We start from the raw sequence: 22,972 nt of genomic DNA, 5'->3' as shown, positions 1-22,972 counted from the left end.
TTGTTGGGGGCTATCTGAAACTGGGGGACCCATGTGATGTCTTCCCATTGATTAACATTGGGCCACCTTTTCTTTAATTAAAAGAGAATCGTGTGTCCCTGTGAGCTCACCCCTGGACTCAGATTAAAGGGGTTAAAAAGCCTGTCGGGACCATGTAAAAAGAAATTTTGTATGATGGATACAACTCAAGTTATGAGAAAAAATATAAGCTAAGAACAGAGATCTCCCATGTAATATATCCCAAAACTATCAATTGTGTGGGAAGCTACCTGCCTTAATACATTTCCCTTAGTGGGTAAGGAGGGGGGAGGGCAAAACTGGGTAGACCCTGTCCATATTGAACAGAAAATGTAACTCAATGAATTCTCTATAGAAGAACACTCTAGCCAGTTACATTGAATCGTGTTGGAATCTGTCTGTTTAACCCATATTTTTGCATTGGTGGGTCCTCTCCATTAGTGGGAGGGGGTGAAAGTGTGTATACCCATAGCACAGTCAACTATAAATATAATATCATTAATTCCCATAGGGTCATTTATCAGGGGGTGATGTTTTTGTCAAAATTCGAAATTGACTAAAGGATTATCCCAGTGCACTGTAAATGACTCTAGTCTGCAGTGTCATTGGGCAACCCTGCTGTTCAGTTGAATGTGGTGGTGTCCCCAAAACGAACATCCCAACACCTTGCATCCCCATTGAAAACAAATTGTGAAAAACACATGTTCTCTCCCAGTCCAAACTGTGATCCCAAAGCCTTGCATTTGTAGGGGTGACGTAACACAAAATTGTAGGGGTGGCGTAACACAAAATTCCCCATTTATTCCCTTGCATCCCAAATCAGAAATCCAAAACATTGTATTTTACCAAAATAAAAAGCCCAAAACGATTTTCCATTGTGTTCCCACTCCCTGTACCCTGCCTTCAGATCAGAGGGGTCATATCTAATTATTGCCTGGAGGGTGTGGGGGTTGCTGGTAGAAATGAGTATTGTACCAAACTAAGCAATCACTGTGTGTTTTGTATTTTTCCTATTGGTTAATTTGCAAGAGATCTGATGTAAATTGTGACTGCCAACTTCAATGTGCTACCCATGTCTTATAGCAACTGAAAGTCCATCAAACCCTATGTTAGTTTAATGGTGCAAGAAATTTGAATTAAGCAATATGACCCGAGCGGCGGGGGCATTACCGACTCAGGTAATGCCCCGGGGCCCAGTTCGCTCGGGCCTTAACGAAGGCTGAGGACAAGGCGGCTGGAATCCCGGCCGAGAATCGAAGGATTCTCGGCCGGGTAAGGACCCGGCGAGAGCCAATCAGAATGCTTGTTGAATTCTGATTGTTTCTCGCCGGGTACTAATTGGTGATATTGTGTAGTGCCACAGCATTGGTGGTTGATGTTTTTGTGATTACCTATGATTCTTTGCAAAAACTTAAATACATATATATTTTTACCATACACCAGATAGGCCCCTAGCTGATTGATGGTAAAGAGGGTATTTTGCAGTAGGGTACGATAGAAGTGGAGGACTCACTAAAGTTGAATCTGTAAAGCGTTTTGTTGAGCGCCACCTTGCTTGGGTGGGGAACTCCCTGAGTTGAGAGTGACCGTATAATAAACTGTGACACAAGCCAGGCGAACGCATGGGAAGTTAGTGAAAAAGCATGGACATCATGGAAAAGCCTGGGGGGGGGGCGTATAGGTGGGGAATCCAATGTAAAGGTGGCATAGCCAGAAAGCTGCAGAATCTTCTAGAGTAAAGGCATGGAAGACAGGTAAAAGACAGACATGCCAGGGTAGGGTTCCTCTGGCATCTAGGGCCAAGGAGCGAGCGTCTACAAGGCTAGTGGTGAACATACCCATGTGCCAGTGCTGAAAGGGAAACGAGCAGACTTAGGGTGACACTGATCCTGAGCTACTGCCAGATTCCATGACATGCTGTGTGGCGCCGGCGCAAGCGCACACACACACACTGAGCACACACACAAAGGCTCACTCTAGTCTACACCAACATGAAGATAGAGCAACGGCTCAATACATAGCCATACTCGCATGCATAGGCACGCACGTGGCTGCTCTGCATTGCACACGTGTTGCGAAGATACAGGAAATGACGCGCAAAACTCCCTCCCGAAGCACGTCTATACGCACACTCTGGCATGATTGCAGCTGCTCCAACGGGGCACCCTGCCACCCGTCTGGCTGCCTGGATGGCGGCGAGGAGTTAGCAGATGCACTTGTTATGGGTATCTCCAATACCGTGGCCACGCGAGGTGGAGGCAAGACGCAGCCTAAACACTCCCACCGGCTCCCCGGCAGCTGGGAGTCTTTAGCTGAACAAGTGCGGCCTTGCTTCCTCCGCGCCACGGTCAATACCTGCGCCTATTGATGGCGGGCTCTGTCCGAGCGCCTGATTGCCGTCAGAGTCTGTAGGGGTTCGAGGGAGATCAACAAAATCTTTCTCCTCCTTCCCGCTCCTGGTTAGCCGCTATCGACAGGGTGATTAAGACATTAGCCACAATGCCTGCGGAATGTGGTTTCGAGCCGCTCACGTCGATGGCCATTGTTAGACGAGTGGCGCTCTGCGTCCTATCTCTCCGGAAGCGACGTTTGATAAAGCATTTAGGAAGGGCTCATTAAAAGTGGAGAGCACCGCAGGGGGCACCTGGAGCCTGTGATGCACAAAGCAGGGAAAGGCCGCATGTCGCTCCTCCAAAGTGCCTACATCGGTGTGCTACTCCTGAACAAAGGTCGGCCAGAGTAAATCTTCAGGTTTTCAACGTCGCAATTAATAGACACATTTTACTAGAGGACACTAGAGGATACCTCGCATGAAGGGGGCTGCCGATGTTAGCACTTACATGATGTGGGGTCCCCTGTGTGCTATTTTAAAGGTCCACGAGGCAGAATGGACAAGGAAAGAGCAACAGCGGGGGAGGGGAGGACTCGCTGGTACTCTCACACCGTCCACTCTTGTTTGCGGAAAGTGCATGTTGCCTGCAAATACACGTAGCAGACACTTTCTAATGGGTGCCTATGGAATCCGCCTGGTCTTGACCTGGTGCAAAATATGATGCAAGTTCCACAGGAATCCATTCCTTTTACTCCTGCATGAAAATCACATGACGTGCTCAAAGGAGGCAGAGGAGGTGCGCATGGCGGAGAGCCTGTCTCCACTCTGGGCCCCTCCACTTGGTGAAGAGCCTGTCTTTCCGCTTTGCACCCCGCCACTTAGTGGAGAGCCTGTCTCTGCTCTGCGCCCCTCCACTTGGTGGAGAGTCTGTCTCTGATCTGCGCCCCTCCAGTTGGTGGAGAGCCTGTCTCTGCTCTGCACTCCGCCACTTAGTGGAGACCCTGTCTCTGCTCTGCGCCCCTCCACTTGGTGGAGAGCCTGTCTCCGATCTGCGCCCCTCCAGTTGGTGGAGAGCCTGTCTCCGCTTCGCACCCCGCCACTTAGTGGAGAGCCTGTCTCTGCTCTGCGCCCCTCCACTTGGTGGAGAGCCTGTCTCCGATCTGCACCCCTCCAGTTGGTGGAGAGCTTGTCTCCGCTTTGCACCCCGCCACTTAGTGGAGAGCCTATCTCTGCTCTGCGCCCCTCCACTTGGTGGAGAGCCTGTCTCCGATCTGCGCCCCTCCAGTTGGTGGAGGGCCTGTCTCTGCTCTGCACTCCGCCACTTAGGGGAGACCCTGTCTCTGCTCTGCGCCCTCCACTTGGTGGAGAGCCTGTCTCCAATCCGACCCCTCTACTTGGGGTGAGCCTGTCTCCACTCGGCACCCCTCCACTTGCAGGAGAGCCTGTCTCCACTCTGCACCCCTCCACTTAGTGTAGAGCCTGTCTCTGTTATGCGCCCCTCCACTTGGTGGAGAGGCAGTCTCCACTCTGCGCCCCTTGACTTGGCAGAGGAGAGACTGTCTCTGCTCTGCGACCCTCCACTTGGTGGCAATCCTGTGTCCGCTCTGCACCCTTCCACTTGGTGGAGAGCCTGTCTCCGCTCTGTGCCCCTCCTCTTGTTGGAGAGCCTGTCTCTACTCTGCGCCCCTCCACTTGGAGAGCCTGTCTCCGCTCTGCGCCCCTCCACTTGGAGAGCCTGTCTCCTCTCTCCAGCCCTCCACTTTTTGGAGAGCCTGTCTCCACTCTGCCCCTTCACTTGGTGGAGATCCTGTCTCCGCTCTGCATCTCTCCACTTGGTAGAGAGCCTGTCTATGCTCTGCACCCCTCCACTTGGTGGAGAGCCTGTCTCCGCTCTGCCCCCTTCACTTGGTGAAGAGCCTGTCTCCACTCTGCGTGGCTTCACTTGGTGTAGAGCCTGTCTACGCTCTGCGACCCTCTACTTGCTGAAGAGCCCATCTCTTGGTGGAGAGCCTGTCTCCGCTCTGCGCCCTTCCACTTGGTGGAGACCCTGTCTCCGCTCTGCGCCCCTTCACTTGGTGAAGAGCCTGTCTCTGCTCTGCACCCCGCCATTTAGTGGAGAACTGGTCTCTGCTCTGCGCCCCTCCACTTGGTGGAGAGCCTGTCTCTGCTCTATGCCCCTCCACTTGGTGGAGAACCTGTCTCCGCTCTGCGTGGCTCCACTTGGTGTAGAGCCTGTCTATGCTCTCCGCCCCTCCACTTGGTGGTGAGCCTGTCTCTTGGTGGAGAGCCTGTCTCTGCTCTGCGCCCTTCCACTTGGTGGAGAGCCTGTCACCGCTCTGCACCCCTTCACTTGGTGGAGAGCCTGTCTCCGATCTGCGCCTCTCCACTTGGTGAAGAGCCTGTCTCTGCTCTGCACCCCGCCACTTAGTGAAGAGCCTGTCTCTGCTCTGCACTGCTCCACTTGGTGTAGAGCCTGTCTACGCTCTGCGCACCTCCACTTGGGGAAGAGCCTGTGTCTGCTCTGCGCCGCTCCACTTGGTGTAGAGCCTGTGCGCACCTCCACTTAGTGAAGAGCCTGTCTCTGCTCTGCACCCCGCCACTTAGTGGAGAGCCTGTCTCTGCTATGTGCTGCTCCACTTGGTGTAGCGCCTTCTACTCTCTGCACCCCTCCACTTGGTAGAAAGCCTGTCTCTTGGTGGAGAGCCTGTCTCCGCTCTGTGCCCCTTCTCTTGGTGGAGAGCCTGTCTCTTGGTGGAGAGCCTGTCTCTGCTGTGCACCCCGCCACTTAGTGAAGAGCCTGTCTCTGCTCTGCGCCACTCCACTTGGTGTAGAGCCTGTCTACGAACTGCGCACCTCCACTTGGGGAAGAGCCTGTGTCTGCTCTGCACCCTTCCACTTGGTGTAGAGCCTGTCTACACTCTGCGCACCTCCACTTGGTGAAGAGCCTGTCTCTGCTCTGCACCCCGCCACTTAGTGGAGTGCCTGTCTCTGCTCTGCGCCGCTCCACTTGGGTAGAGCCTGTCTACGCTCTGCACCCCTCCACTTGGTGCAGAGCATGTCTCTTGGTGGAGAGCCTGTCTCCGCTCTGCGCCGCTCCACTTGGTGTAGAGCCTGTCTACGCTCTGCACCCCTCCACTTGGTGGAGAGCCTGTCTCTTGGTGGAGAGCCTGTCTCCGCTCTGTGCCCCTTCTCTTGGTGGAGAGCCTATCTCTGATCTGCGCCTCTCCACTTGGTGAAGAGCCTGTCTCTGCTCTGCACCCCGCCACTTAGTGGAGAGCCCGACTCCGCTCTGCGCCCCTCCATTTTGTGTGAGCAGGAAAATAGGGCAGAGTGAAAATGCATTAAGCCACGTGTGCACATCTTCATTTCCGGACACGCCCCATTTAGGCATGTCCAATCAAGGGTCTATAAATATAAAAGACTTTAATTAAATTAAAAAAACACACAAATAGAAAAAAACCACTAACGCACCACTGTAAGAGAAGACACAGAATATGCAGACCTTAAGATTGAGGGTGACATTGACCATTAAAGAGTGCGCTCCTTTTTGAAAGTTGAGGCACCTGAGGCTCAGGGCTACAAAGGGATTTTTCCACAATTTGACCAGGTAGGGAACATTAGCAACAACACGTTTCAAAGTAGGTACAGGCACAGCGACTCCCTAGCACTGCAACTCGACCTTGGTCACATAGGGGTTCATTACAAGTTTCCTGGTATCCTGCCGGTAATTCCGGCTAGATACCGGGAAACTGCTGCTACCGTCACTGCCACCTGATGGTCTGGTATTACCGGGATATTCCAGGCGGTGGAGACGGCGGTAAGTTCCCATTCCTTGGAGTCCCATGGGATGGAATTGCCAGAATGACCAGCAGCGCTGCGGGTGATTCCGTCATTGCTTTGCCGGTCGGGGACTGATCAGGACCCCCACCAGGAAACTCAGGTTTCCCCGGTCCGGTAAAAAAAATGCAATGAGGCCCATAGACTTGTCCAAAACATCATTCATACGTGTCTTAAAAGGACGTTCCTATGGCACACGTCCAAGAGAATTGGAAAGATCAGCCCAGGCGAGTCACCCCACGAGTATCACGCTTCGGGACACTGGCCGCCGCCATCTGAATGACCCTGACCTTCCAGGGTATATTGTGGGGATGGTGCCGTTTTTGTTGTTATAATGCAATTGTGAACCGATGGAATGAAATCCTATACAATGGATATTGTTTAAGTCTGACCAGTGTTCTGATCATGTTTTGAGCTGCATAAAGGTCTACAAAAATATTTATATTACAAATCTAATGTATGCACATAGTATATACAAAATACAAATAGGCGCCACAATGAATAGAAAGGCAGTCGTCAACAACCTTTCTATTTGGAAAGTGCCTTGTGCACATTTGCGCTGGCTTCTATACACTGGGGTCGAAACCTAGGAATCCCTTGGCAAGCATGTTACCGCCAGGCACGCATGCTACATGTGCTCCCATTCCAAGACGTTTCACAACATGTTTGCATTTTTTTTTTACATAATAAGGATTTTGGGTGAGGCTTCTGTAGGCTGGTGTTTCAGTCATATTTCTGGTAGGCCTGCTTCTGGGAGGCAGGAGGGGCTGGGGTCGGGTCGGCACAGGTGGGGCCTCCCAGACGATGCTTCTCGCCAATATTAGAAATCCAATGTGCCTTCCTGCCCTAGGCGGTAAGGTTCTCTAGTGACCAACAGGGGCTGCCATCAATACTTTCAACACATCCAAAGGGGTACTTTTTACATCACGAAGGCATACAGAGGCGCCAAAGGAAGAGACCGAGGACGTACCTTGCCGCAGCCGCTCCGTGTCCCCCGTGGCAGGCAGGAATTCTGCAAGGAAACAGGGCAGAGTTAGGAGCCATGGCATCATACTGGGCACCGGGCAGCAGACGTTTCCACACTTTTAAGATCTCTTCCATTATTCCTTCAACATACAATTTCCTCTTCTTCATTATAACTACATCCTAGCACTTTAAAAACAATATTAATATATCAAAATGTATTCTGTGTTAGCTCCTCTACCACTACGAGACAAGACTAAAGCTATACATCATATATGGGATGGTATTTGTATTTTATTTGGTTTTATATAGCGCCTTACACCAAATCGCTGAACATAAGAACAAGCACAGTACAAATAATGAATTAACATTTAAAACACAGAGTATTTCTGTGGTTGCAGCTGGCAGTGAATACGCTGTTATGGTACGCAGTGGATGAACACCTTGCCATTTTGTGTGCCTCCTGCTGCCTGCCACATCACACATGCAGGACAGTGTGCTTTCACCCACTACTCACATCACCACAGGGCAGCAGGAGAGAGAAGCTTCTCCAGAAGCGGGTGCCTTCAGGAGTGCGACACACCCACGCCCTGTACCAGGCTCCACCATGAGCGGCCTGGACTGCGGGGACCCCTGGCCCCAATCGTCCCTTTGTGCTGTCTCTGCACTAGTACAGAGATGAGTAGTGACTAAGCAGCCTACTCAGCCCCACACTAGACGCAGCACAACAGGTATATCTTTATCGCCTCTTGTGGTAATGTGGGCCTAGACTAGGCTGCTCTCTACATGTGGGGTGTGAGCTAGAGCAGAATCTGGCCGGACAACAATAGTGTTTTTGTATCAAAACAAAAGGCATGTCCAATCAAGGTTCTATAAATATAAAAGACTTTAATTAAATTAAAAAAACACACAAATAGAAAAAAACCCACTAACGCACCACTGTAAGAGAAGACACAGAATATGCAGACCTTAAGATGAAAGAGGCACCCTGGGTCTGAAGGCAGGGATGGCATCTTTAAAAAGGTAAGGAGTAGGGTCTCAAAGGTCTCTACGGCCCATTTAGGGAGGCCACAAGGACAGAACCACTACTAATATGTTTTAGGCCTGCTCTTGGGTCTTTACAGTATCGAGACCGTTTTTTTAGGCACTGTTCCACAGTTCAATAAAGATGGGTGGAGTCGGCTTCCCAATGTGTTTAGTTGGAATGTGAGATGGGCGAGACGTATCAAAACAAAAGGCATGTCCAATCAAGGTTCTATAAATATAAAAGACTTTAATTAAATTAAAAAAACACACAAATAGAAAAAAACCCACTAACGCACCACTGTAAGAGAAGACACAGAATATGCAGACCTTAAGATGAAAGAGGCACCCTGGGTCTGAAGGCAGGGATGGCATCTTTAAAAAGGTAAGGAGTAGGGTCTCAAAGGTCTCTACGGCCCATTTAGGGAGGCCACAAGGACAGAACCACTACTAATATGTTTTAGGCCTGCTCTTGGGTCTTTACAGTATCGAGACCGTTTTTTTAGGCACTGTTCCACAGTTCAATAAAGATGGGTGGAGTCGGCTTCCCAATGTGTTTAGTTGGAATGTGAGATGGGCGAGACGATTGCTTCCGGGGGTCGAATCCACATCGAGAAGGGTCATGACGATTACTTCCAGTGGATAGAGTTGGTATTCAAAATGGGCGTGTCAATGGCTTAAAATGAGTCATGTCAAGATTGATTGAGACAATGGGCCTCATTACGTCTGTGGCAGTAAGGCAACAACAGCGCTGGTAGTGCTACCGGCGCCGTTGTTACCATGCCGCCACATTATGAGTTCTGCGTGCGGGTGCCTCTCTGCAAGCGTGGTCAGACCAGGCGTGCAGAGCTGCACCCACGAGCAGAACCGGATGGTAGCAACGGTACCGTTATGAATGGTTCCTCTGCTACCATCCTCCCCATTCCCATTGAGCCCTATGGGGGTTCAAATGGGAATGGGGATGTACCGGCAATGGGTACTGCACAAGGGAAATTACTAGGCCTGCAAAGGTCGGAATGGCCCAGTAATTCCCCTTTCACCGGACCTGGAGCCGGACCGGAGTTTGGCTACCTCCAACCTCGTAATGAGGCCCAGTGGCTTCTAGTGTTTCGAGTGGATAGTCGAGATGGGATGAGATGAATGTTTCCATTGGAAATCAGAGTTTAAGATGGGCGAGTCGATGACTTCCAATGGGTTGAGTGAGTCGGCAGTTTAGACAAGCGAGTGATTGCTTCCATTTGGTTGAGTTGGCATTCAAGGTGGGCGAGACGATTGCTTCTAGTGGGTACAACCAGTGTTGCGATGGATCAAAGAGTGGCTTACACCAGCCCGACGTGCTTCGAGTGACAGCGGCAGTGCCGGGTACATGGCATTACAATCCTCCAACATCGAGCATTGAGTTACAGCAACTTCATTCCCAACCTTGGGATCCGCAGTATTCAAATCTTTTGGGCTGGAAATGCAGTATTCATTGTGAAGTAGCCCGGCTTCCATTAAATTATGGGGGTGTCTCCCTCTCAAACTTTCCCAGAAGGAGTCGGACACTCTTCCTTTCCACAGTTGCTGCCCCTTTTTTGGGAGACAGTATCTGCCCCGCAGATACTGAAAATGAAAATGATTGCTGCACTACTCTCCTGCGGCTATCCAAGCATTTTTCTGGGGCTGTTTTATCGACCCCAATCTCTCTGACCACGAATATGACTTACAATAAAAACCAAAGCTATTGGCTTGCGCATTGCTCGTTGAAGTTCTGTACTATTTTTATTTTCCGTTTCGTCCAAAATGTTCTAACTCCCCTCCCTGCCATCACCAGCAAATTAATCTCAATTGCAATCCGTGGCAGAACCTGCTACTGCAATATTGGTTCTCTGTACACAGCTCTGCCCATGCACTTCAAACCCGACTTGAAGTAACCCCGCTTCCAAGTGCTGGAAATCGCACACAGCTCTGCCCATGCACTTCAAACCCGACTTGAAGTAACCCTGCTTCCAAGTGCTGGAAATCACACACAGCTCTACCAATGCTCCTCAAACCTGCCTTGAAGTAGCCCGGCTTCCAAGTGCTGGACATCACACACAGCTCTGCCAATGCTCCTCAAACCCGCCTTGAAGTAGCCGGCTTCCAAGTGCTGGACATCACACACAGCTCTGTCAATGCTCCTCAAACCCGCCTTGAAGTAGCCTGGCTTCCAAGTGCTGGACATCACACACAGCTCTGCCAATGCACCGCAAACCCACCTTGAAGTAGCGTGGCTTCCAAGTGCTGGACATCACACACAGCTCTGCCAATGCTCCTCAAACCCGCCTTGAAGTAACCCTGCTTCCAAGTGCTGGAAATCACACACAGCTCTACCAATGCTCCTCAAACCCGCCTTGAAATAGCCCGGCTTCCAAGTGCTGGATATCACACACAGCTACACCAATGCTCCTCAAACCCGCCTTGAAGTAGCCCGGCTTCCAAGTGCTAGAAATCACACACAGCTCTACCAATGCTCCTCAAACCCGCTTTGAAGTAGCCTGGCTTCTAAGTGCTGGAAATCACACACAGCTCTGCCAATGCTCCTCAAACTCGCCTTGAAGTAGCCCGGCTTCTAAGTGCTGGACATCACACACAGCTCTGCCCATGCACTTCAAACCCGATTTGAAGTAAGCCCGCTTCCAAGTGCTGGAAATCACACAGAGCTCTGCCAATGCTCCTCAAACCCGCCTTGAAGTAGCCCGGCTTCCAAGTGCTAGAAATCACACACAGCTCTACCAATGCTCCTCAAACCCGCCTTGAAGTAGCCTGGCTTCTAAGTGCTGGAAATCACACAACGCTCTGCCAATGCTCCTCAAACCCGTCTTGAAGTAACCCAGCTTCCAAGTGCTGGACATCACACACAGCTCTGCCAATGGTCCTCAAACCCGCCTTGAAGTAGCCTGGCTTCCAAGTGCTGGACATCACACACAGCTCTGCCCATGCACTTCAAACCCGACTTGAAGTAACTCCGCTCCCAAGTGCTGGAAATCACACACAGCTCTACCAATGCTCCTCAAACCCGCCTTGAAGTAGCCTGGCTTCTAAGTGCTGGAAATCACACACAGCTCTGCCCATGCACTTCAAACCCGACTTGAAGTAACCCCGCTCCCAAGTGCTACACACAGCTTTGTTAATGCTCCTCAAACCCGCCTTGAAGTAGCGCGGCTTCCAAGTGCTGGACGTCACACACAGCTCTGTCAATGCTCCTCAAACCCGCCTTGAAGTAGCGCGGCTTCCAAGTGCTGGACGTCACACACAGCTCTGCCATTGCTTCTCAAACCCACCTTGAAGTAACCCGGCTTCCAAGTGCTGGACATCACACACAGCTCTTCCAATGCACCTCAAACTCTGTCGCAGCATTCCGGCTTTGCTAGTACTGGAAACCACACAGAACTCTTCCGATGCATCTCAATCCTGACCTGCAGCACCCCCTGACTTGCTAATATAGAGGTTGACACCCATCAATGCCAGTGCATCTCATTGCTGTCTAGTAGCACCTCTTCTTCTTCTCCAGTTCTGGAAACCACAGACATTCTGCAGCCCGACCAGCAGCTTCCCATGGCAGTGTGTGCTATGCTCCGCCAATCCACCTCTACGCTCACTTGCCACCTACTGCTTTTCCAAACAGTGATACCAATGCACCTCTATTGGGTTTCACAGCACAACCTGTTATTCTTTTACTGTGATTCGCACAGAGCTCTGCTAATGTGCCTCAATCCTTACTTACCGCATCACTTTTCTCCATGCCATCAACTTCCCTAAATAAAGTGTCAAAGGCAGAAACGTCCCTCACAGGCAGGCCGTGGACCTGGCAGGAGAGACCACCAGCTGCCCGAGACGGGACACTGCCCCTTGGCCAGTCCTCCAGCCCACCCCTAGGTCCCCAAATCCACGCTATGTCGTCGGTTTCTACCGCAGCAAAGTACGTTGATGGAAAAACATAGACGCTGTAATTCACAGACATAACATGTGACATGATAGAACAGTAACCTTCCGATAAATCAGGTCTATCATTTTATACAGAAGTTCATTAAAACGGTCTATCATCTATTTGTCATTGTCGCTGCAAGGTTAATACAGTGTGCTCCTGCGAGAGTTATGCCACCATGTGAGATTTCCAAGTTAAGAGTGCCCCCAAGCCATCTGGCTGAGGAGCCACCAAGACGGCACGTGCATAGTATCCCAGGTGCAGACAAGGCCGGTCCGCCCGCCTGCCTGCCTGCTGTAACACTGCAGATCATGTTTAGTCTCCAGCTCGGCTCTCGCTCTGATGCTCCGATCTCCCGTCTGCCGCACGACTTCTTTAACTAGTATGTCTGTGTGCAGTCAGAGTATACTTCGCCGGTATAGGGTGGGGGTACGACGTCCTTTCGCCGGCTGGTATTTGAACGTGTATATTACAACGAATATGCTCATCGAATTTTTTTATGGGGGGGTGGGAAAGGCCAGATTTTGATAAATAAAGAGTGTCGGAGGTAGACTTGGGGTGAATGGCCAACAAAAAAAAAAAACATGAGCATTTTCGTTGGAATGTATACGTTAAATTCCCCCTAGCCCCTCCCCTATGTTAGCTGGGGCCAAGCCTCCAGGGCCCACGCTCTTTAGTGGTGGCTTCTTGTGGTAGTACCGAATACAGTTTAAGCCAGTGTTATTACAGGCAAAACAACAGTCTGCTGAGGGGTATAAAGGGGTATAACACAAAACAACTCAAATACATGCAGTAAATATTGGTATTCTAAAAGAAACCAGAAATGTGCTTTATTCTATTGTTCTAATCGAAAAACAGATCCGCAATGAGGTGTAGTCTACCGTGATCAATGACAACAACATTGCCATTGTCAGTCACAGACAGCAGTGCTGAGTTATTAAGGCAGTTCAGCACCAAGGACAGCGCTATGCTCCAAGTTACTCTTAAACTTTACACAGGCGAGACCACAGACCGGCCATCCTTTCATTCAGAACATTCTCCATTCTCCTGAGCTGTCACTCGCACCTTGCATCAACATTTCATCAGGGTTCATAGATGGCCAGCAGGACAGGACAACATTCAGACAGATGCTACGACCCCGACCCCGCCTCCATTCATCGGGAGGATAGCTCAAAGGCAACATGCTCGCCTTGGAATCAAGAAGACGCAGAGCAACACAGGAGGGCCCGCGCTTAGAAACAGCGTGTTATAAATACCCAATTACAATTACAATTCTGAGGCAAAGGGCCAATGGTTAGAGAAATAACGTGATGTTGTAATTTCTTGTGGAGATAACGTGGATCTGTATGAAGGCTGAAAGTACTGACACAGAGCCTCCGGAAGTGAGAAGATTTGGAGCTGGGTTGTGGGTCAAAGCACCAATTACAAAACAACATTCATTCAAACCCAAAGATGCTAGCCACTCAGAGTTAGTGCTGGCATGCACACGCGCACACACACCTAAGGCACAGCTGAGAACTTTCAGGCTCAGACGTGCTATTGCGTTGAGTGTGTTAGTACTAATATAACGGGGTGTAGTTTTATTGTGGGTCTTTGTGTGTGCTTACACACACCACCTTCTTATGCAGATTTGAGCTGCATGGTGTCCATGTTCTTACTTTGGATTCAAACCATGCACATGGTGTGTCTTTGTTGTGTGCATGCCTGTGCATACTCTGTGGTGTGTCTGTTAGAAGGGTTAGGTGTACATATACAGGTTGTTTGTAGAAGTGCTTTCTTGTGTATACGTGCATTTGTATGTGTTATGCGTGTGTGTGCTTGTTTGCATTTCTGTGCATATGTAAATATGTCTATGATCATGCATACCCCAACCCCTCAAGCAATGGTAAAACACACCCTATCCTAGGATATGAAAGAACATCCCATTTAAGAACTCGCACTAGACCACCATACCACAACCCTACTACCAAGACCCAGCCTCCTAGATCACCCAAACCCACGACCCACACAACCAACGACAAACACACCCAGCCTAGAGCAACTAAAACCACTCCACTAGGTGGCCCACCAACCATAAATACACCCTCTAAGGAGCCCAACCCCCCCATCAGTCTCAAAAATGCACTCATTAACGCCCGCTCCCTTGGAGCCCACGCCATTGATATTCATGACCTCATCATCGAACTTGACCTTGACATGTTAGTAATTACAGAAACCTGGCTACACCAAGCTTCAGGCCCTCTGCTAGCACTGGCTATTCCACCAGATTACACCATTCTCAGATCTGATAGAACCACCACTCCAGGAGGCGGTGTGGCCATCATTGCAAAAAACACTATCAAACTTAGATCTAGTTCCATTGAAATAATCTCAGGGTACGAACTACTACTCGCCAAACTCTCATTGAATGAAAACACCACAATTAACATAGTTGTCATCTATAGAGCCCCTAGCACAAACAGCCACCCAGAAACAGACATCCCACTAATACTGGCGCCCTTCCTCAAACCTAAAACGAAATGTATCATCATTGGTGACTTGAATCTAGGTTTTAATGACAACCAAGACTCCAAAGCAACCGCCCTCCTCCTGGCACTAAATGACATGAACTTCTGCCAACACGTCAATGCCCCCACCCATACCAAGGGCAGAACCCTCGATTGGATCCTCACCCTCAACACCAACATCACCTTAGGCCCGATTACCGCACTGAATTGGACAGACCACTTCTGCATAGAATTTACAATCACTAGTGACGAACCTTGCATACCCAAGAACATACCTATGGACATCATCGAAAGTAGAAATTCTAAAAAGCTCACAGCTGAGAACTTCGATCCCACTTTGAATAAATTGCTAGATACCCAATCTATCCTCAGCAATGACCCAACTACTATCGCTGAGTACTACCACACATGCCTTTCCACAGCGATTAACACCATAGCACCGGTAACCTCCAAACTAAGGCGCCTCAATAAAAAATCCAACTTCTGGTTCAACGAGGAATCGCCCTTAGAAGGAAAAAACGCTCTCTTGAGCATGCCCATAATAAACATCCCTCCCCAGACTCAGCTAAAGCATTCAAAGACGCAAATACCCTCTACAAATCAGCTATCATCTCACATAAAGCTAACGCCTACAATGCTCGCATTAGCAATGCAGCATCTGATTCCAAAGAGCTCTTCTCTATCCTTAGAGAACTTGAAAACCCACTTCCGACCGACACTCCCATTAACACAAGCAAAGAATGGTGTACCACTATACAAGATGCTCTTGCTTCCAAAATCACTATGTTACAAAACAAAATCAACTCCAAAAAATTACTCCTAGCTACAAAAACCCCCCCCTCCTCTAATCCCTGTACCCTTTCCAGTGACAACTCCAACCCCCCCTTCCAATTCACACCAGTCACCCACAATCTCGTACTCGAGACTATCTCCAAACTAAAAGCATCCAACTGCAAAGGTGATACTGTCCCAGCCAAACTAGTCAAAGCCTGTGCACCCACCCTGACCCCCCTCATCACTAAATTTGTCAATGCCTCATTCAACTCCAATACAGTTCCGACTTGCATTAAAGAAGCCTGGGTTACACCACTTCTAAAAAAACCAAATCTAGACCCCACCATTCCAACCAACTATCGCCCCATAACCACGGTCCCATTCTTACTCAAAATCATCGACAAACTAGCCTACCACCAAATTCAAGCCCATCTAGAATCTAACCAGCTCCTCGGTACCAGACAATCAGGCTTCAGGCCCAACCATAGTACTGAAACAGCTCTCTTGGACCTCAAAATCCAGATGGATGCCATTAGAGATTCAGGGAAACTCTGCATTCTCCTGCTGTTGGACCTCTCAGCTGCGTTCGACTTGGTTGACCATGACAAACTCTGTAATTCACTCGCCCGTGAATTTAATTTCTCTGGGGCAGCCACTGCTTGGGTGAAATCATTCTTAACTGACCGCACCTCCAGAGTGTCCATAGGCAAAGAAGCAGCCAACCCCATCCCAGTCCCCATAGGAGTGCCCCAAGGCTCTTGCCTTTCCCCCACGCTGTATAACGCATATACCAAGCTCCTGTTCTCAGCACTCGACGATATGGGTGTCATATACACAAATTTTGCGGATGACACTCAGATCCTTATACCCCTTACAGGCAACTATGACCAGGACACTTCAACCATCAATAAAATTTACGTCATCATACAAAACTGGATGGCATTAAACAGCCTATGTCTTAACGATGAGAAGACGGAAGTCCTCATCGTAGGAGCTCCAGCCAAATTAGCAACCCTCCAGCCAGACTATTCAACCATCAACATCGACGGCACCAATATTCCAGTATCAAAACAAGTAAAAACACTGGGAGTGTACTTCGATGCTAGCCTGACCATGACTAAACAGATCAATGTACTTTCCTCCTCCACGGCCTACACTTCCAAATTAATTGCACTCAGCCGCCAATTTCTGACTCCAGTTAACTGCCTCACCCTGGCCAGAGCACTGGTCTTATCGAAATTGGACTACTGTAATGTATTACTACTGGGCACATCCAACACCAACCTAGCCAAAATGCAACTTCTGCAAAACAAAGTCCTGAGGGCAGCGCTAGGTATAAAAAAATCAGACCATATATCCAAGACCAGGAAAGATGCCCACTGGCTCCCCATCAAAGCCCGCATCATTTTCAAAACATTATGCATCACCCACAAATGCATCACAAAAAAAGGACCCATCTACCTCAACAACACTCTGCATCCTAAAACTAACATTAGACTACTGAGATCCAATGACAAACTCCTCCTGGACCCCCCCCGATTCAAAACCGCAAGAGCAGGGGGCAGCAGCTTCACCACTCTAGCCCCCAAACACTGGAACACCCTACCCACCACCATCAAAAAAGCATCCTCCTTCACGACCTTTAAGAAACAGCTAAAAACCTGGTTATTCAACCAATATTAGCACCCAAAGATAGGTCCCCTCCCACCGGATACTGCTGTGAATACCTAGGCCACTGTATATTTTTGTGAATATGTTTGTAACCTATATCATGTAAAGCAACTAATGTAATGTATGAATATGACTAATTCCTAAGGCATCTTATATCCTCGCCGTGACACCTGAGCGTCTGGGCGTGTAACAAATAAATAAAATAAAATAAATAAAATAAATGAAATACAAACACCAAGTGGGAGAGTGGTTACAGACTCGGTGTGCTACAGTTGATCTTCCAAAACACCCTGTGAGGAATTCGAACATCCGCGCAGGGAGTGTGCGTTCACCTGGGCTTTATTTAAATTTTGCAAGAAATAGAATCATGGGAGATCAACCACAGAAAATGTGTGGGGCTACTCCACATATATTTCCCTATGCTCGCAGCACAACAAACATATAGTCAAGTGTACTCCAGGGGGACACACCCTTCAGCCACAGGTACATCAAAGCATCTCAGGAAGGGGGAAGGCAACAGCTTAGAGTAATTAAATATCAAAGGCTCCATGGGTCCGCTCTGTTCTATTGTCAAAGTTCTGTGTGGTGGCAGCACATACTGATGAGAGTTAAATGAAAGCAGGCTTGCGAAGAGGCCTGGTCACAGAACTAACACAAGGGACAGGAAACAAACACCTCTTTGATATGCAATGTGTCAACTTGAAGCTAGCTCTCATCCCTCTGTATTAAGGGCTGTGGATGTCATGTTTGGGACAACTGTTTACAGTAGGCAACCCCTGCACGGAACCCCCTTTCAGAGGGAAGAAATATGCGATTTGATGGAGACAGAAAGTCTGTTTTCACCACAAACTTCAAGGGAGACCAGCACTTTGATCAAGAGTCTCAGAGAGCTAAATTAACCAGAGAGACACTTTGATCCACAACAGACAGGAATATGGGTGGGAATTAGTAGTACATGTTGTCACCACTTACCTTTCCTGTTGTAAAGCACTCTGGTTATGACCTCACGCATAGCAGAAGATTGTTGGTGGGCACCCAGGATTGGTTCATTAAGGTAGGCTTAGCCTGAACAAATCACTGGGGCTCATGTGGCTTTAAAAGAGGGGTGAGCCCCTATTTTGGAATATCATCCAATGACTTTGAAAGGAGTAAGGACTCATTCAGTCCCTGGTTGAAGGTACAGTCTGCCATACAGCTTCCGCCAGTGAATGGAGGACAGGATTTCCATGAGGGAAGCAAGATCCCTCCCCTAAACATCTCCCTTGGCACAGAGGGAGATACCGAACTCAGAGGACCCGTCAAGCAGCTCCATAACCGGTTCCCAGCCAGCACACAGCCTGCCCTGCTAGGTTCTGCCAGCAGGCTTCCTAGTTGGAAAGTGCCAGAGAGTTTCTGAACAAAGGACAGGGCCATTGCCTGCAAACACTCTCCTCAGCTTTGGGCCGTCCACCTTAAAGGATGACACAAGCCCAGCGAAGAGGCTCGGAGGAGTGCCACAACAAGCATCAACCAGTGTCCATCTTTTAAGGACGTTTTTGAGGCAGTTGAGCCCTCAAACGCATGCACCACTGACTGTTGTCATGCTGCATTCACTAAAACTGTCCAAGATGCCTTGACCAGAGTTCCAGATCTCCAACTAGCACAGAGACAACGATTTTTGACTTCAAGCTACCGTATAGACCAGCCTGCAGCTGTCCATCCAGCCTCGCTTGCCGAACTGTCTGCCACCTGATACCCGCAGCTCTCTCCTGTCTTGAACTCTGTTGCAGAAGCAGCAAAGCATCCTGGAACTTACTTAACGCTGTCAAGCATCAAGATCAACTCAAGCACCAGGTTCATTGTGGTTCTGTCCCCCTGGTTCTTCTCTGAAGGCCCCTAGTGATATTTATGACCCCTTGTTCCCTTGGTGCTGAAACCAAATAACCTTGAACAGTTAAGAATGATTGCTTTACCGACTACCCTCCTATCAGTTTCCAGGGTACATCCCTTTCCTTCAGGAAACTGTCTGTGCTCTGTGTTCTTTTACAGGGTGGGTTGTATTTTGTAGTGTGGTAGAACTGTCTGTTGTAATAGTATTAAAGTAAATATTTGTATAGAACTTTGACTGGACAGTCCCTTTTGTCATTGGGTAATAATTGTATTTTCGCTGTGTTGCAACTAACAAACAATCCACGACCTTGCAGCATTTGCAGAGGCCTGCCATTCCGTTCACGTTACCAACATTGGACAAGGAGTTTTATAATTTACTTGCGTTTCCAATCTGTTAAGATTCCTTCTGGTGTAGTAGAGGTTGGGGCTGATTGATGGTTTAGAAACTGATATTCATCCCTGGACCACTGGTGCCCCGGAAGTTGATTTGTCACACACCCACCAGGCTGAAAGCAATTAAAGCCAAAGTACCATTGGCTCATCTGTAGGTAGTGCAGACCGAGCTCAAGACATATCGGGGGACCAAGGCATCAAACAGTAGTAGTGTAAACAATATGAATATGAGTGAACCAGTTAAATGCCAAATACATTGATGTATTAAATTAAGCAAATTGATAAAGTAATTATCATTGAAAGCTCATAGGGGAAACGCTGGAAAAACACATGTTTCTTTCTAAATTGGCTGTGAACAAAATGCATTCAAAATATTGTCCATTTTGGAAAACGCACTAAACAACTGTCTCACAAAAACCCATCAAGAGCTAAAATGAAGAAGGGTCATTAAAACAATCTGTAAACGCGTCTAAGTGTCCTGTAGGAGGCTTCAGTAAGTGTCATGATGCCTACCCCCGGGGATTCAGACCAAATCCAGCAACCCCGGAAGCAGGCATCAAGTTATTCTAAGCTAGCCCAACAACCCCTGCTAGGGGCTATTTGGGTGCAGGCCTGGCGTGCAGACCATGCTGCAAACTCACCTGATGCAGATCATGCTGCAAGAGCTCCAAGCCAAAAGAGGCGAAGGGACTACTTTACCTAGGGACTATTTTTTTACTTGGGTGGGGCTGAGGAGGAATACTTACCTGGGACTACTTTGGAGGCTATTTAAACCACGCCCGAAGAGCAGCACATGCTTCACGTTATTCTGCATCCAGCAGCGTAACGCTCACCGTGCCTGCAAATCTGCATCCAGTCTTCTGCCACGCCCGCCTCGAGTCTGGAGCTCCTAGAAAAAGGGAGAAAGAAGGAGAAAAGGTTAGAACAAGAGCAATACCTTTGATCCTTACCTGAATTCCCAATCCATCGCGCCTTCGAGCTGGAAGAAAGAAGTTATTTTATGCGCGACGCCTCGCCTGCTGCAGCACCGCGCTGAACTCACCGGCCTTCGCAGCATCTTCACATTCTACCGCATCCTTCTGCATGTTCCCGCCGCACTCCGGCACCTAATGGGGAAGACAAGAACAGCAAGGTGAAACAAGGGAATACACCAAGGCAATATTAGTTACCCCCATAGACTTACCTGATTTTACCACCGGGGGTACTATTCCTCTTCACGTGTCGGCGCAGCTCCACTGCATCCTCGCTGAACCCTGACCCCTAAGGGGAAACAAAAGAACAGCACGGTGAAACAAAGGGACAAACAAGGGGAAACCTCCTCACCACAATAGACTTACCTGATTTTACCGCCGGAGGCATTATTCCCCCGAGACTTCATACTTTCTCTCAGCGCCTGAATAAGGGAGAAAGCAACAGGTTACATATTGACATTATTCTATCGAACTGTGTTGGATAATACAAATCCTTATCTGAATATTACCGGTTGCACGAGGAACTCTTCGCTAGGGTCAAGCTGCAACCTCCAAGGAATCGGACAGAGTGAAAGTCAGACATTTGAACTCTTATGAACTACATACTTACGGCGTCTTGCCGGGAATCTCGGAGTCAATATTGTTCTGGAACTCACCAATTCCTTCGAGCCAGTGAAGTAACTGGTTATCTACGCACCCCTGCGCTCAATGCAGGATGGAGAGCTCATCTTTCCAAACCATCAGGTGAGACTATAAGAGGGGACATCAAAGGTGATCAGTAGGGAGAACAGCGGGAGTGGGGGGGGTTAACGCTCAACTCCACGGGTGGTTAATTCCCTTTCTCCATTTGCAGAAGAATATTCCTACGGGCCAAGCAAACGAAGCTAGGTGGGCCAGTCCAGTCTGTCATCTCGACACTACGCGTCACACTGGTGGAGACCGTAGCTGTCCAGTTCAGATCGACGCCCCTGTGGGAGCCAGGGGAGCGTAACAGAACGCGAAGCCTACACACAAATTCCCACCCGGGCGTTATGGATACCTCAGAAACTGACCAATTGGCCCAATTACTAGGGGAACTGAGGGCTGAAGTGCATTCCACCCGTCAAGAAACCAATGCCCTTAGGAGAGAACTGATTTTGTCAAAGGAGCAAACCTTATGACCTTGCTAGGCAACTACTGCAAAGCCAGGCTGGACAAGTACCCCTACCAGGTCCCGGGGTAAATCCAGCTCCTTTGTCATCGAGTAACCCTGTGCAAATAAACCTACCAGGAAATATTCCATTAGCTCCCCCCGAACGCTTTGCCAGAGATTCCAAAAGGTTCACCGTGTTTATGAACCAATGCCGCTTGCACTTTTTATGCAGACCTGGAGCCTTCCCAAACGATTAAGCCAAGGTAGCCTTTGTATTGTCATATCTCAGCGGCAGTGCAGCTGATTGGTCATTTCCACTAGTTACTCAGGATGACCCAATTCTTCGGGATTTTCAAGACTTTCAAATGAGCATGGAAAGACTATTTGCCCGGCACTCCCAAGGACAGGCCCTGGATAACAAACTTTTGTCCCTACGACAGGGTAACCAGGACCTTCTATCCTACATCACAACCTTTAATAGGTTGATAGTGGAAACTGGATTGCCTGAGGTAAAACGAACCATGTTATTTCATCGAGGTCTTCGAGGAGAACTCAAGGATGTCTTGACTCAAGTCGTGAACCCACCTCAAGACTGCACTGAATATATAGATTTAGTGGTCCAGTTAGATCACAGACTTCAGAACAGAAAGGCTAATCGAGCCAAGTTTGAGAATCAGGTGTTGGTTAAAACCTACGCTAACTCCAAAGGAGCAGATGCTTCAGAACGCATGCAAATCGGAGGGGTTAAAGGACCCTTAATCCAGAATGAAAGAGAAAGGAGACGGCAAATGCAATTGTGTCTATATTGTGGAACTTCTGGGCATTTTCTATGGGATTGCCCCGTAAAACCACCCAAGAAGGTGGTAGGAGCTGCTGATAAAAGCTATATGGAGTCAGACTCGGGAAATGACCACGCCCGACAAGCGTAGAGGTCCGCTTGGCGAGCTTGAAGAAGGATACTCAGACCTCGCATTTCATCATACCAATGGTCCTCGTAGATCCAAAGCAGCCATCGCGTATGCACGGAGTAAAGGCATACATTGATAGCGGGCCATAGGAAACTATGTGGACTACGAATTGGCTTCCAGGATGAATCTACCTCTCTGCCGAAAAACCACCTCAGATGTCATCACCACAGTCGATGGAACTGAAATTGCCTCTGGGCCTGTAACCCATTCCACCGCAGAGATGACATTATTGGGTCAGGAATGGCATCGAGAGACTATTGTGTTTGATCTAATCAAAGCCCCGCAGTTCCAAATAATACTGGGGATACCTTGGTTGGAAACACATAATCCTTGTATTGATTGGCGAGAGAAGAGAATAACCTTCCCGGATTGTGCACAAACCTGTTACCCAAAGAAATATCTGAACTCAGGCCTGGCCACAGTAACCACAGCAATCGTGCAACTACCTCCAGAATAACAAGAATTCCAGGATCTCTTCCAAAAAGAACAGGCAAACACCTTACCAGCTCACAGATCGTACGATTGTCAAATCGATCTCATACCCGGTGCACAACCCCCTTGTAGCAGG

At 48.8% G+C, this 22,972-nt stretch overlaps 2 protein-coding genes across 5 annotated transcripts in view; one reads left to right on the top strand and one right to left on the bottom strand.

Annotated features, from left to right (window-relative positions):
* The window catches only part of RBFOX3 (RNA binding fox-1 homolog 3), a 3,087,537-nt gene that overhangs the window by 915,291 nt on the left and 2,149,274 nt on the right, over positions 1-22,972 (bottom strand). For all 4 annotated transcript variants that reach the window (XM_069655212.1, XM_069655215.1, XM_069655213.1 and 1 more), the window contains one exon: positions 7,158-7,199. The gene's annotated coding sequence lies outside the window, so the exon portion shown is untranslated. The remainder of the gene's footprint in view (positions 1-7,157; positions 7,200-22,972) is intronic.
* The window catches only part of LOC138448037 (streptococcal hemagglutinin-like), a 140,704-nt gene that overhangs the window by 110,455 nt on the left and 7,277 nt on the right, over positions 1-22,972 (top strand). The gene's annotated exons all lie outside the window — the stretch shown is intronic.

This window comes from Ambystoma mexicanum, chromosome 3q, assembly GCF_040938575.1.
Source record: "Ambystoma mexicanum isolate Mex_15411 chromosome 3q, UKY_AmexF1_1, whole genome shotgun sequence".
NCBI classification, from domain to species: Eukaryota; Metazoa; Chordata; class Amphibia; order Caudata; family Ambystomatidae; genus Ambystoma; species Ambystoma mexicanum.
The sequence above is the reverse complement of the archived record's forward strand: the minus strand, read 5'-3'. Positions and strand labels throughout refer to the sequence as shown.